We start from the raw sequence: 15,158 nt of genomic DNA on the forward strand, positions 1-15,158 counted from the left end.
CACTACGAATTCATAACATTAACACCACACAATACCCGTAGACACGACGTCTCCACTGACTCCAGCCTCCATCTCATTGCAACATTCACAACCCCTGCTTCACACACATACAAGAGTGTCGGTAACACTATACTCTCTTACATTCCCTTTTATGCCTGCATGGATGAAGTTCTTTGTCTCCACAGATACTTCAATGTACCATCCATCTTATTATTTTCATCAATTCTATGGTTTACCTAATCTTTCATATACCCATTCGCCGTCACATCCACTCAAAATATCTAAACACTTTCACTTCTTTCATACTAACTCCCTTTCTAATCCGATATCCAGTTTTTCCTTACTAACTCTTTTGATACCCTCATCACCTTACTCTTATCCATGTTTATTTTCAACTTCCTTTCTTTACACATCCTCCCAAACTCGTCCACTAACCATTGAAACTTCTATTGAGAGTCTCCCTAAGCAAGGTATCATTAGCAAAAAAGTAACTGTGTCAACTCCCATTTTGATTCCGCATAAATTAATCCCACCTCTCTCCCCAACAGCCTAGCATTTATAAATATGTTAGAAAACCAAGGTGACATCACGCATCCCTTTCTAAGGTCAACTTTTACTGGAAAGTAATCTCTCTCTCTCTCCTACACACCCTAACCTAAGCCGCACTATCCTAATAAAAATTCTTTACAAACATTGGACGTGTTTCTTTACACCGGTTGTCTATGTTCACCCATCAGTAAAATGGGTACCTGGGTGTTAGTCGACTGGTGCGAGTCGCATCCTGGAACAAGACTAACCTGCATAACAAGTGGCTGTCAATGATGTCAGCTATGGTCTATATACCGTGTACATATACTTGTAGTAAATAAAGATATATTAATATTATTATTACTACTACTACATATTCCATACACTTGCAACATCTGCCACATTGTTTCCTTACCCACCCTATCATATGTTTTTTCTAAATCCATAAAAAACAACAAAAACTTCACTTATATTATTCACTGTAAACAGTTGGTCTACACATCTCATACCCATTCAAAAGTCTTCTTGTTCATCTGTGATCCTGCTCTCCGCATTACTTCTAATTCTTTCACTTATAACCCTATCTTACCATGTGTTCTGAGTAAGCTTATTCCCTTATAATTTTAACACTTTCTTTTGTCCCCTTTTGACTTTATGTAAAGTATATATGCTCTTTACTAGTGTTTATGTGCCTTTCCCTCTTTCACACATTTACTGATGAAAAGTACCATCCATTCCAAAACTATATCCTCACTTGCTTTTAGCTTTTCTGTCATGATTCCATCAATTTCAACTGTTTTACCCTCTTTCATTCTACCTAGTGCCTCACGCACCTCCCCCACGCTCACATCTGGTTCTTCCTTACTCCTAAAAGATGTTATACCTCCATAGCCAATGCATGAAGTTACTACCTCCCTCTCTTCATCAGCATTTAACAGCTCCTCAAAGATTGTAAATCTCCTCCAACTCCTCCGAAGCCGGACGTGAGCCAAGTATGCAGCAAGCATTTCCCCTCTGGATGGCGATGCTGAGGCGCTGGAACATGAAATTGGCTGCCCTTGGGTCCCTGGTGGTGCCGATGAGTCTGGAACCCAATTCTTTAAGGAAATGTGTGGCATTTTTTCCCCATGATCCCATGGTCTGTGATCACACTGGGACAAAATGATACTGTCGACTTATGTCCCTGTACTTGCTGTTCTTGTACTCCTCCCTGTGGTCAGCAGCTCCTCCCTGTCACCCGACACTGATAGATGTAGGTGTCAGCCAGCGTCGACACACAGGTATAGTCCCATGCTCTATTCTCTATTCTGTCAAGAAGTCGCAGATTAGACGGAGGGCAGGCAATCAAAGAAAGCAGAGCATACTCAAGATGTGAGAGCACTTGTGCCACGTAAAGAATCTTGCAGCATGTACTGTCGTGCAGATGCAAGATACGTCTAACTGTTTGAGAGATTTACAACGTTGTTCTTCATAGTCAGTTTGTAGTCCAATTTCACCCCAAGGATATCAACTTCGTCCCCTGGTACCAATGTTTTTCCATTCATTCTTATCACTGCTCCAGCATTATCATCATGGTGCCTAGAAAGCATCGAAAGTTGTTTTACTCAAGGACCAAATGTGACCTGCCATTGTTTTCTTCGGTCTGATAATGCTGTAAGCTGGTGATTAATGTAAATTAGAGCACCTGGCATTTCCTCTCTTGGATAGGTAAATGTCAAGAGTTCAGTCGTTTGCATATGCATGGGATTCTGGAATGAGATAAGGACATTGAAGTATACATTCCATAACTACAGATGAATCACACTTTCCTGTGGCACACTGGCTCCAACAGAGTGTATTGTTGACTCTGTTACGTTGAGAACTGCGCTTGAAGGTAATCACCGAGGGGGCATATTGTAAAGGTGACAATTCCCAGTGCTCGGGGTTTTTCCGAGAGTGCCTGGTGCCATAATAGGTCGAAAGCACCAGCAGTGTCCGGTGCTACTACATAGTTGACCTTGGATTCGTCCAGTGTCTGGTACTACTTAGTGGAGAGGTTTAACAACACATCAGCAGCAGAGTGACTTTCTTCTGAAGGCATATTGACGGTCAAAAAAAAAAGAAATTCGTAGTAGAAAAACGCTGGTATCTTCTCTCTCTCTCTCTCTCTCTCTCTCTCTCTCTCTCTCTCTCTCTCTCTCTCTCTCTCTCTCTCTCTCTCTCTCTCTCTCTCTCTCTCTCTCTCTCTATCTCTCTCTCTCTCTCTCTCTCTCTCTCTCTCTCTCTCTCTCTCTCTCTCTCTCTCTCTCTCTCTCTCTCTCTCTCTCTCTCTCTCTCTCTCTCTCTCTCTCTCTTTTTTTTTTTTTTTTTTTTTTTTTTTTTTTTTTTTTTTTTACACAGGGTTTGACAAGGTTAAGGATCCCTAGCTTTATTGACAAGTTATTTACAGGTTAAGGTTTCCTAACTTTATTGACAGGCTAAGAGCTGTTATATACATCAGCTCATTTGAAAGCATTTTTATTGTTATGAGACATGCAAGTAGGGAACAGGATGAAGTTGGAGCCATCTGTGGGCCAGCATTTTCATCTGATCAACTGACTTTATCTCGTTGACATCATAATGCTGTACGAATGTGTTCCATACTCGAGTCATCCTGGAGATAAGTGATCTCAGATGGAGTGATGTTCTGGAGAAGGGTACAGTGAAGTTGCTGTTGGCTGCCCGTCTTGTAGTATAGAAGCTTGCTTCACGCTGTCCTCGAAGTGGATCCAAGTGTGGTACTTTGACAATATTGGCCTTGTATTGGTTTCTCTATCTGTCTGTCTGTCTGTCTGTCTGTCTGTCTGTCTGTCTGTCTCTCTCTCTCTCTCTCTCTCTCTCTCTCTCTCTCTCTCTCTCTCTCTCTCTCTCTCTCTCTCTCTCTCTCTCTCTCTCTCTGTTACACAGGGTTTGACAAGGTTAGGTTAAGGATCCCTAACATTATTGGCAAGGTCTCTCTCTCTCTCTTTCTCTTTCTGTCTGTCTGTCTGTCTGTCTGTCTGTCTGTCTGTCTGTCTGTCTGTCTCTGCCTCTCTCTCTCTCTCTCTCTCTCGCTGTCACGATAGCAATAGAAAGCTTCTCCAATATCACGTGGCTACAAGGGCGTAGCCTGGAAGTGGGTCTCATATAGCAGTGTAGAAAACAACCAATAACACTTTTATAGTAATGAATATATTGCTTTTCGACACTGAAAGTGCAATAATCCACAAAACTAAGTGGAAGATTGAAACTAAAATATTTTGTTATTACTAAAAATGCATTTCAAAAATGTACAAACACGTTCCAATCTCGTGTCTTTCTGAGAAGGAATAATCAGAGATGTCTTGTTTGAGAGATTTACCATGGGATTTTTCACAGATATTTTGGATTTAATATTCACATCAACTATACCCACCTCATTCCCGGTTCCATCATTGTTCAGTTCAGTATCACCACTGTTCCAGCATTTGCATTCTGCTGTCTTAGAGATCGTCAACATCTGTGTTTTCTCCGAAGCCAGTGTAACTTGCCTTCGAGAATTTGGGGATCTGTAATGAAGAAACGTTTCGTCAGCCAGTGGCTTCTTCAGTCCATTACGGAGAACGGAGAAAGATGAAGAGGAATTTGAGGTTATCAGTCCCTCAGCCTAGAGTCGATGTGGCTTATATACTACAGTCAGATGACTAGAAGCAGAAGGAGACTTCGTGCCTGTAGGTTAGGCAGGTATTGAAGAATTCCCTATATCAAAATCGACTCCAGGTTGAGGGACTGATTACCTCAGACTCCTCCTCATCTTTCCCCTTTCTTCTCTGTAGTGGACTGAAGAATTCACTGGTTGGAGAAACGTTTCCTTAATAAAGATTCCTAAATATTGCACATGGGTCGCATTCTTGAACTCGTCGGTTTTCTAAAGCGTTTATATCACGTCTGAGACATTGCAACATCTTGGTCTTGTTACAGGGAATTGCTCAACGCTTGCCTAATCTACAGTCATAATATACACTATTGAATTTGTCCAGTAGTGACTCCGCCTCCTCCTACTTCTACTCACCTGACTGCAGTGTATAAGGCACTTCTAACATATGCTGCACTTTTCTCAAGATTGATGAACTAAACACATCGACTCCAGGCCGAGGGATTGATTATGTTAGTGTCATTCATCTCCGTTCTCTGTATTGGATTGAAGGAGCCACTGACTAGTGAAATGTTTCTTCAGAAGAGATTTAGAAATGTTGCACTAGTGTCTTATACCCCATGTTGTTATAGGCTGTAAGTTGATGATTAGTAAGTCTGAGAGCAACAGGCATCTATTTTTCATAAGTAAATGCTCGAGTAGAGTCATCAGCAGAGGCACAGGATTCTGGGAAGAGATAAAGTAGGTTATTAAAGCAGATATTCATAATAATGAACCAAGCACACTTCCTTGTTGAACACTCTCACTGAGTGCCTTGTACAATCTTTTCTACTGAAAACTACTCTAAGGTGAAGGTAATTACAGAGAGTTAGACTCAAAATTCTTGCAATTTTTGCCCGGCAACACAGCAGGGTGCATACACTCACATCTTCCTTGCAGGTGTTCCTTGCAGGTGTTCCTTGCAGGTGTTCACCGTTAACACATTTTTGCAGTTTTGCCAAGTCTCAGATGCCATTTTCGGTCGAGGGCACCAGCAGTATTCTTTGCTTCTACACAGCTGATTTTGAATTCAGTGACTGTTGCCACATAGCGGAGTGACATTTTCTACAGCCATATTAACGGTCCCAAAGATCCGAGCCATAGTCAAGAAACCCTGTCATTTGCCGCGAGAATATTATCTAAAGAATTTCATCAGTGATTGATAGAGTGACAGTGATCAGTGGATGCTGATTCTCAACCTGCACTTTTTTGTTAGGCTGAGTTTGTAGATGCGTGTGAGAGATGATCCTTGAAGGACTCACATTATCTGTGCCAATGTGTTATCTTGATCCAGGGATTTAACAAGGAGTTATACCTCTTCCTGTCACATCTGACATTTTTCGCAGTCTTTTAGGCTAGGAATATAAGTTCCTTTACTGAGTCAGGGAGTTGAATTTTGGCAAGAAAATGTTTAATAAGGAGATTAGCCTTTTCTTGATTACTTGAAGCAACGGTCGTACACTGTCGAGTGGAAGGTGGCATCTTGTCATCAGGTGAACATCCTTGTTGGTACGTGACCTACAAGACTGGTCTCCATAACCAAGTCTAGGAACCCTCACCAAAAAGAAAAAAAAGGCATAATACCGTAACTGGAACGATGGTCCAAGTCGGACCGAATCGTCGTCGTAAGCTCCTCTCTTCTATGTCCGGGTTATTTGTGTAACCCACACCTGATGCCAGTTTTCTTTTGTGTGTGTGTTGAACTTCCATCGAGAAACTATCCAGTTATGGACTTCATACATCGACAGGCTTACATGTGCAGGTTCATGTTATAGGCTGTGATGAATGGTTTGAAAAACCGACAAGTTGAAGATTGAGACACTTATGCAGCATATGGGAATCTTTATTCAGGAAACGTTTCGCCACACAGTGGCCACTGTGTGGCGAAACGTTTCCTGAATAAAGATTCCCATATGCTGCATAAGTGTCTCAATCTTCATGTTATAGGCTGCCTCTTGTATCTTCTCCAAACCTTGCATTTAGCAGTAACAGCCACCCGGCAACGAAAGCCAAACGAAGACTGATCTGAAGGCACTGTCACATACTGCTGGTGAAGGTTCTACTTATGTTGGAAATTAAGCAATAAAGGCGCTCACATATTATCTACGTATCCATTAAGAAAACAATTCATTCGGTAGTGACAAGCTTTGAACACTGGACCTAAGTCAGGTTGAGCTAGATATTTCTTCACATTGGTCTGTTGGAAGATTCAGTGTTGCAAAAACAGCCTCGTGATCAGATAAGCTGTCATAACCAAGAGGTCTCCAAGTGACTGTACTTCGAGTTAAATCACTCAAATTAGCTCGAGGAAGGAGCAAGAGATATAAGTAGAGATTTTTATTTACGTAAGAACCACTGTTGCTCGATCCTCAATAAGAAACTTAACCCCATTATCTTTCTCTCTCTCTCTCTCTCTCTAGTATTAATTCCTGTATCTGCTCGGGTTAGTGTGCCTCTCATAGCTAGGGGCCGTATTTCTAATTGTGAATGTAGATGGGGAATGGTATGGCAGTTAGAGGACGGTCGGGGAAGGGAGGGAGGATGATGGAGAAGAAAAAAGGAAAAAATACAAGAAAAAGGAGTGAAAGGGTAAATGAATGGGGAGGAAAAAGAACCGTGGGCAGGTGGGCGGATGGCAGGGTGAAGAATAAACTGTGTAAGTAAAGGGTGGGGAAAGATTATGAGTATAGGGGAGAAGAATTAATAGGGATGGGGGAGAAATGTACAGAAAGAAAGATGATCAATTAATGAGGAAGGGTCCAACAAGGTGGAAGGGCTTATACGTACAGATTTTTTTTTAGTTAGGGCTGGAAAGTTGGAACACGGGAAGAGCTGGTGGTGGCAAGATTCTGGTGTTGGTGATGGAAGGTTGGAACACGGGGAGAGCTGGTGGTAGCAAGATTCTGGTGTTGGTGATGGAAGGTTGGAACACGGGAAGAGCTGGTGGTGGCAAGATTCTGGTGTTGGTGATGGAAGGTTGGAACAGGGGAAGAGCTGGTGGTGGCAAGATTCTGGTGTTGGGGCTGGAAAGTTGGAACACGGGAAGGGCTGGTGGTGGCAAGATTCTGGTGTTGGTGATGGGAGGTTGGAACACGGGGAGAGCTGGTGGTGGCAAGATTCTGGTGTTGGTGATGGAAGTCTAGAACAGGGGAAGAGCTGGTGGTGGCAAGATTCTGGTGTTGGTGATGGAAGGTTGGAACACGGGGAGAGCTGGTGGTGGCAAGATTCTGGTGTTGGTGATGGAAGTCTAGAACAGGGGAAGAGCTGGTGATGGCAAGATTCTGGTGTTGGTGATGGAAGGTTGGAACACGGGGAGACCTGGTGGTGGCAGGATTCTGGTGTTGGTGATTGAAGTCTAGAACAGGGGAAGAGCTGGTGATGGCAAGATTCTGGTGTTGGTGATGGAAGGTTGCAACAGGGGAAGAGCTGGTGGTGGTAAGATTCTGGTGTTGGTGATGGAAGGCTAGAACAGGGAAAGAGCTGGTGGTGGCAAGATTCTGGTGTTGGTGATGGAAGGTTGCAACAGGGGAAGAGCTGGTGGTGGTAAGATTCTGGTGTTGGTGATGGAAGGCTAGAACAGGGAAAGAGCTGGTGGTGGCAAGATTCTGGTGTTGGTGATGGAAGGCTAGAACAGGGGAAGAGCTGGTGGTGGCAAGATTCTGGTGTTGGTGATGGAAGGCTGGAACAGGGAAAGAGCTGGTGGTGGCAAGATTCTGGTGTTGGTGATGGAAGGCTGGAACAGGGAAAGAGCTGGTGGTGGCAAGATTCTGGTGTTGGTGATGGAAGGCTGGAACACGGGGAGACCTGGTGGTGGCAAGATTCTCTCATGTTCTGTTAGAGTGATGGTGATTATTTTTGTCACATTCCTCTTGGCACAGCGGTAGTGCTGGGCTGCAAAAATACAGCGTCATTGATTTCCTGCTAAATTTACAATTGCACTATTCGTGTGCTCTCTACTACTTATGCATCCTGAAGTCTAGTGAATTATCAATGTTATTCTTCTCATCGAGAAGTCAGACCAAATGAGACTAAACGTATTTGCATAAATTGTACGACCTCGGAACTACATTCTTTCTCATCATTCTTTCCATAGGATGTTGGTCGTTATAATTATTTCGAGCTGATACTTCAGGCAGGAATGTGTCTCCCAGTTAACGACCGGTTTTCTCACATATTACATACATGTTATGCTGATACTTTCGCATATTTCCTTCTTATTTTTCCTCCATTTTCCTCACAAAAGCTGTCAGTTATTATTGGTTTAGTTCTCTTACTCTTTTAGTCTTTACGCCCAGAAAGATTTGCTTCCCAATATCAGGTCCTTTGAAGCCTCGTGTATTATATCTTTCTTCATCTCCCTTCATTACCCCTCCTTTATTACTCTATTTTCTTTCTGTTCAATGCGAATAAGGATCAGAAGGTACTTCTGCAACTACGTCACAGCACACGCTGAACACTCCAGATGGTGCCGTGTTTTCACCTTCACATCCTCCACATTCATAACTTCATAACTCATACAACCTAACTCAATTTCCCTCATCAAGAAACTATTATAGTTATTTTTGTATTTGGCATCTAACATTCTCCTAAATTTGTTCCATTGCTATCTTCAGCAAATGTGTCTCATTCGCTGCGCAGTCCAAGAGATGTATCCAATGTTGCCCAAGAACCCAGCCCCCTTCCCCGTCTTTCTACCGCAATGAACACAAACTGAATACGTAACGGCTTGACAAGGCTCCTGAAGAGCGAAACGTTGCCTCAATAAAATGCCCTTTTAAAGAAAATTCTAAAAATCATTCGGGATAATGCTCAAAAGAAAAAAAAACTGACCACGAAAATGCAAAAACAATCACAGGACGATAACACAGCGATTACCACCAATCACAGGACGATAACACAGCGATTACCACCAATCACAGGACGATAACACAGCGATTACCACCAATCACAGGACGATAACACAGCGATTACCACCAATCACAGGACGATAACACAGCGATTACCACCAATCACAGGACGATAACACAGCGATTACCACCAATCACAGGACGATAACACAGCGATTACCACCAATCACAGGACGATAACACAACGATTACCACCAATCACAGGACGATAACACAGCGATTACCACCAATCACAGGACGATAACACAGCGATTACCACCAATCACAGGACGATAACACAGCGATTACCACCAATCACAGGACGATAACACAGCGATTACCACCAATCACAGGACGATAACACAGTGATTACCACCAATCACAGGACGATAACACAGCGATTACCACCAATCACAGGACGATAACACAGCGGTTACCACCAATCACAGGACGATAACACAGCGATTACCACCAATCACAGGACGATAACACAGCGATTACCACCAATCACAGGACGATAACACAGCGATTACCACCAATCACAGGACGATAACACAGTGATTACCACCAATCACAGGACGATAACGCAGTGATTGCCACCAATCACAGGACGATAACACAGCGGTTACCACCAATCACAGGACGATAACACAGTGATTACCACCAATCACAGGACGATAACACAGCGATTACCACCAATCACAGGACGATAACACAGTGATTACCACCAATCACAGGACGATAACACAGCGATTACCACCAATCACAGGACGATAACACAGCGGTTACCACCAATCACAGGACGATAACACAGTGATTACCACCAATCACAGGACGATAACACAGCGGTTACCACCAATCACAGGACAATAACACAGCGGTTACCACCAATCACAGGACGATAACGCAGTGATTATCACCAATCACAGGACGATAACACAGTGATTATCACCAATCACAGGACGATAACAGAGATTACCACCAATCACAGGACGCTAACACAGAGATTACCACCAATCATAGGAGACTAACACAGCGATTACCACCAAACACAGAAGGCTAACAGCGATTACCACCAATTACAGGACGCTAACACGGAGATTACCACCAATCACAGAACGCTAACACAGCGATTACCACCAATCACAGGACGATAACACAGCGGTTACCACCAATCACATAACGCTAACACAGAGATTACCACCAATCATAGGACGCTAACACAGCGGTAACCACGACTGGAAAAGATTAAGGACTTGTTTCCATAGGACACCTGCTGTCCCTGTTCACCCATCAGTGTAAAATAGGTACCTGGGTGTTAGTGGACTGGTGTGGGTGGCATCCTGGGAAAAAAAATTGACCTAATTTGCCCGAAATGCTCAGTATAACAATGAACTTTCTATATAGTAGTATGTCACTGATGTCAAAGACCAATGTACCTTGTACATGGCTTTACAGTAAATAAAGATAGGTTAGGTTAGGTTAGGTTAGGTTAGGTTAGGTTAGGTTAGGTAAGGTAAGGTTAGGTTAGGTTAGGTTAGGTTAGGTTAGGTTAGGTTAGGTTAGGTTATGTTAGGTTAGGTTAGGTTAGGTTAGGTTAGGTTAGGTTAGGTTAGGTTAGGTTCGGTTAGGTTAGGTTAGGTTAGGTTAGGTTAGGTTAGGTTAGGTTAAGTTAGGTTAGGTTAGGTTAGGTTAGGTTAGGTTAGGTTAGGTTATGTTAGGTTAGGTTAGGTTAGGTTAGGTTAGGTTAGGTTAGGTTAGGCTAGGTTAGGTTAGGTTAGGTTAAGTTAGGTTAGGTTAGGTTAGGTTAGGTTAGGTAAGGTTAGGTTAGGTTAGGTTAGGTTAGGTTAGGTTAGGTTAGGTTAGGTTAGGTTAGGTTAGGTTAGGTTAGGTTAGGTTAGGTTAGGTTAGGTTAGGTTAGGTTAGGTTAGGTTAGGTTAGGTTAGGTTAGGTTAGGTTAGGTTAGGTTAGGTTAAGTTAGGTTAGGTTAGGTTAGGTTAGGTTAGATTAGGTTAGGTTAGGTTAGGTTAGGTTAGGTTAGGTTAAGTTAGGTTAGGTTAGGTTAAGTTAGGTTAGGTTAGGTTAGGTTAGGTTAGGTTAGGTTAGGTTAAGTTAGGTTAGGTTAGGTTAGGTTAGGTTAGGTTAGGTTAGGTTAGGTTAAGTTAGGTTAGGTTAGGTTAGGTTAGGTTAGGTTAGGTTAGGTTAGGTTATGTTAGGTTAGGTTAGGTTAGGTTAGGTTAGGTTAGGTTAGGTTAGGTAAGGTTCGTCAGGAAACAGGACAAATGTTTCCTGACGCGGGTCTTAGTCAGATGATGACCCGCCGTTGGAGCTTTTGGTCATCTGACCGAGGCCTTCCGCTGGCTTACCGGTCCACCCCTTTAAAAATTATGGTCATTTATAACCAGTCTGTCTATATAAATGAAGATATTATTATTATTATTATCATTATCATTAATAATACTATCATTATCATTAATAATGTCATTATCATTAATAATAGTTATTATTATTATTAATATTGTTATTATTAATAAAATTGTTATTGTTTTTATTAATAGTTATTATTATTAATATTGTTATTGTTAATTATTATTATTAAGCAATTACAGCAAAGCATAATAAAGTGAATCCACATTCTTTTGTAACAACTGCAGCTGACAGACAGAGTAACAGAGACTGCGGATGTCTGAAAAAAGTCAAACGATGGATAAACTGGCTAATTTTAGTTCATGTTTATGAAACAGAAAATATTTCATTTGCCTTCAGCTACAAACTTATAGATTGACAAGAATTTAGGAAAATTAATTATGGGAAAAATGTGAAAATTCAGGAAGGCGAAAATTTATTGATATATTAATATGATTTTGCCTGTGAAATTAGCTAGAACCGTAATGACACGATTGCAATCAAACCATACCCCGGCCGGGATTGAACCCGCGGTCATAGAGTCTCAAAACTCCAGCCCGTCGCGTTAGCCACTAGACCAGCTAGCCACAATAAGATTCATCCAACTAGGTATATTTCTGCACCATAGGAAGGTTAGCAGTGAAGGGACTTGAGCTAGAGTTCGTCACGGGCACGCTAGCTGGAGATTCGTCTGTAAAAACTTGCATTTGTGGTCACAGAGGTGCCTGTGCTAACCTTCATATGGTGTAGAAATATACCTAGTTGGATGAATCTTATTGTGGCTAGCTGGTCTAGTGGCTAACGCGACGGGCTGGAGTTTTGAGACTCTATGACCGCGGGTTCAATCCCGGCCTGGGAATAGTAAATTAGCTAGAATATTCAGTTATTATATGTAAATGCCTACAGTAGTGTATATTGACTTTCTGAAGCTTATTACAAGGCACTACAGACAAGACTGTTAAATATATTAGGGAAACTTGTAATAGCTGTGAGTGGTTGTTTAAGTATTCAGAGGATTCGAGATAGATTGTCTCAGTGGGGGGATACCTGGAGATTTTTTTTTTAATGTGGATGAGAGCAAAATAACAGTATATGATAAATATAATGTAAATAAACACCGACCAGCTAAGATGTAAGAACAGAAGAACACGGGAATAATTGTTAGCGTAGATTTAAGTTACTTAAACTGTAGATATGGAAGGATACTTAACTTTTACCGATACAACTATACTATTTTCGTACATTCTCTTCTTTGCCTCCATGGTTAACGTTTTCTGTCTCCACAGACACCTCAGTGTACCACTCACCTTTTTTTCGCCATCAGTTCTATGGTAAACCTCATCCTTCGTAGTTTTTAGGTAGTCAGTCCTTCAGCCATGAGAATTGCTCAGTTTCAAAGTCTTGAAGACTATGATATATATATATATATATGCAAGAAATATACACAAACACTGATCTCTGGCTGAAGGAGACTCGAACCTACGAACCTTGGGACAAGGTACGCAGTGCTTTACCAATCTACCCACACTGGACATCATTTTGGCGTGTAGCATGCGCTACACGTTTGATCCAAGGCAGCGCATGCTACACGCCAAGGTATTGTCCAGTGTGGGTAGATTGGTAAAGCACTGCGTACCTTGTCCTAAGGTTCGTAGGTTCGAGTCTCCTTCAGCCAGAGATCAGTGTTTATATATATATATATATATATATATATATATATATATATATATATATATATATATATATATATATTGGACATACAATAAGATCACAGTAAACAGGTGATATCACAATATGCAAATCAACCACTGGGAAAAAATAGAAAAATCCTTTCGTGACTACTCACATTATCAGAGTGTGATAACGTGAGAAGTCACGAGAGCGATTGGTATTTTTCTATTTTTTTTTCACAGTGTTTATTCTGCATGTTGGAATATATGACTTGGGAAAGGGTCCCGAGGTATGTTTTTCAAGACTGTGAAGCTGAAGGACTGTTGGACTCATCACATCTGTTTCTGCTCTCTGTATTGTCACCGCTTAAATCAAAGACACAGTCTTCCTGTGCATCTCAGACAGTACTGTGATGTCCAAAGAGGAGTTTCAGTTGCTCCTCTATGTAAGAAAAGAGAATTAAAGACTGAAATGGAGTTCACTACCAATTGAAGTCATTCAGTTGAGTGGAAGTTCCAGTTGCGTGATTTGCGAGTATTGATGTCATAATACCGTATTTTCCTGGATCACAACAGTGTTGCTGTAACTATGACTGGGTAATTAGTATCTTCAACATAGGGATACTGAATCAGTGAGGATAATCCTTAAGTCATTTCTTTTCTCCGGTTTAGAATACTAATGTACATTAGCTGCCTCTTTCAAGGTAGACGAGATTATTGGAAATGTGTGATGGCCCTTGGGCTGGAAATGTGTGATGTCCCTTGGGCTGGAAATGTGTGATGTCCCTTGGGCTGGAAATGTGCGATGTCCCTTGGGCTGTGGCTCGAACGTTGGTCTGTGTGAGGCTTACAACGACCACCTGGTTGATGAGGCCTTGATCCATCGGGAGGCTTAATCAGGAACCGGGCCGCTGGGACGAAGACCTCTGAAGACATCCTTCAGGTATCATTCAGGACTGAAGAAGCCTACTGTGTGAGTGAAACGTTTCGGGAAAAATACCTAAATCTTGCACATGTATCTTCCTCATTTCATTGTTGCTTGATATTGCTAGCAAACCAGTTGCATTCTCTGAGTTCCTGAGTTGATGACTTCCCTCCTGAGTATCTCTCATTCTATTTTCAACATCTTCAGTGTTTGTTGTACACTTGCTGCACTAGCAATGGTGAAATTATTCTTAAAGCGGGGATCAAAAATTATGATGAGTACCGTAATGTAGACAATGATTTACCTCTCACACTTCTGAGTACTGATGGTAAGTTTCCCAAGTCTGAGAATCTTGGATCACTCAAGGTTTTGTTGACGAAATGTATCAAATATCATACCTGAAACAGTGTTTCTGACACCAGAAAATTTCTTTCGCTGAAATTCCTGTTTTTGAGAAATTTTTTCAACTAGTAAGATAACTTGGCAGTAAGATTCCTCTTATTTCCATCAGATGACGAAGGATGTGTTATCTAAGAAATGCCTCAATAGGTCGTTTTATTGTTAGGTAAGACACATATGCAACAGTTAGGTGTCTTTATTGTGAAACGTTTCGCCTACACAGTAGGCTTCTTCAGTCAAGTACAGAAAAGTTGATAGAAGCAGAAGATACTTGAAGACGATGTAATCAGTCCATCACCCTTAAAGTTTTGAGGTGGTCAGTCCCTCAGTCTGGAGAAGAGCATTGTTCCGTTGTCTGAAACAATATGGAGAAGAAGTGACAGGATGGAGCTTTTATAGCGCCAAGAGGTGAGACGTAGGCCACTAGGAGAGGTAAGAACTCAGATGTTGAGAAGTCAGGTCCCTCTCAAATCCAGCCCCTCTCACTAGTGGAAGTTGTCGAAGTTGATTGCAGGTCTGTACCAAGATACCCTTGTGTTGCAGTGTCTGTACTTGACTGAAGAAGCCTACTGTGTAGGCGAAACGTTTCACAATAAAGACACCTAACTGTTGCATATGTGTCTTACCTAACAACCTGTCGGTATTTTATACCATTTTAATGTTCAATCTGTCAG

This window comes from Cherax quadricarinatus, chromosome 62 (genome assembly GCF_038502225.1).
Source record: "Cherax quadricarinatus isolate ZL_2023a chromosome 62, ASM3850222v1, whole genome shotgun sequence".
NCBI lineage: Eukaryota > Metazoa > Arthropoda > Malacostraca > Decapoda > Parastacidae > Cherax > Cherax quadricarinatus.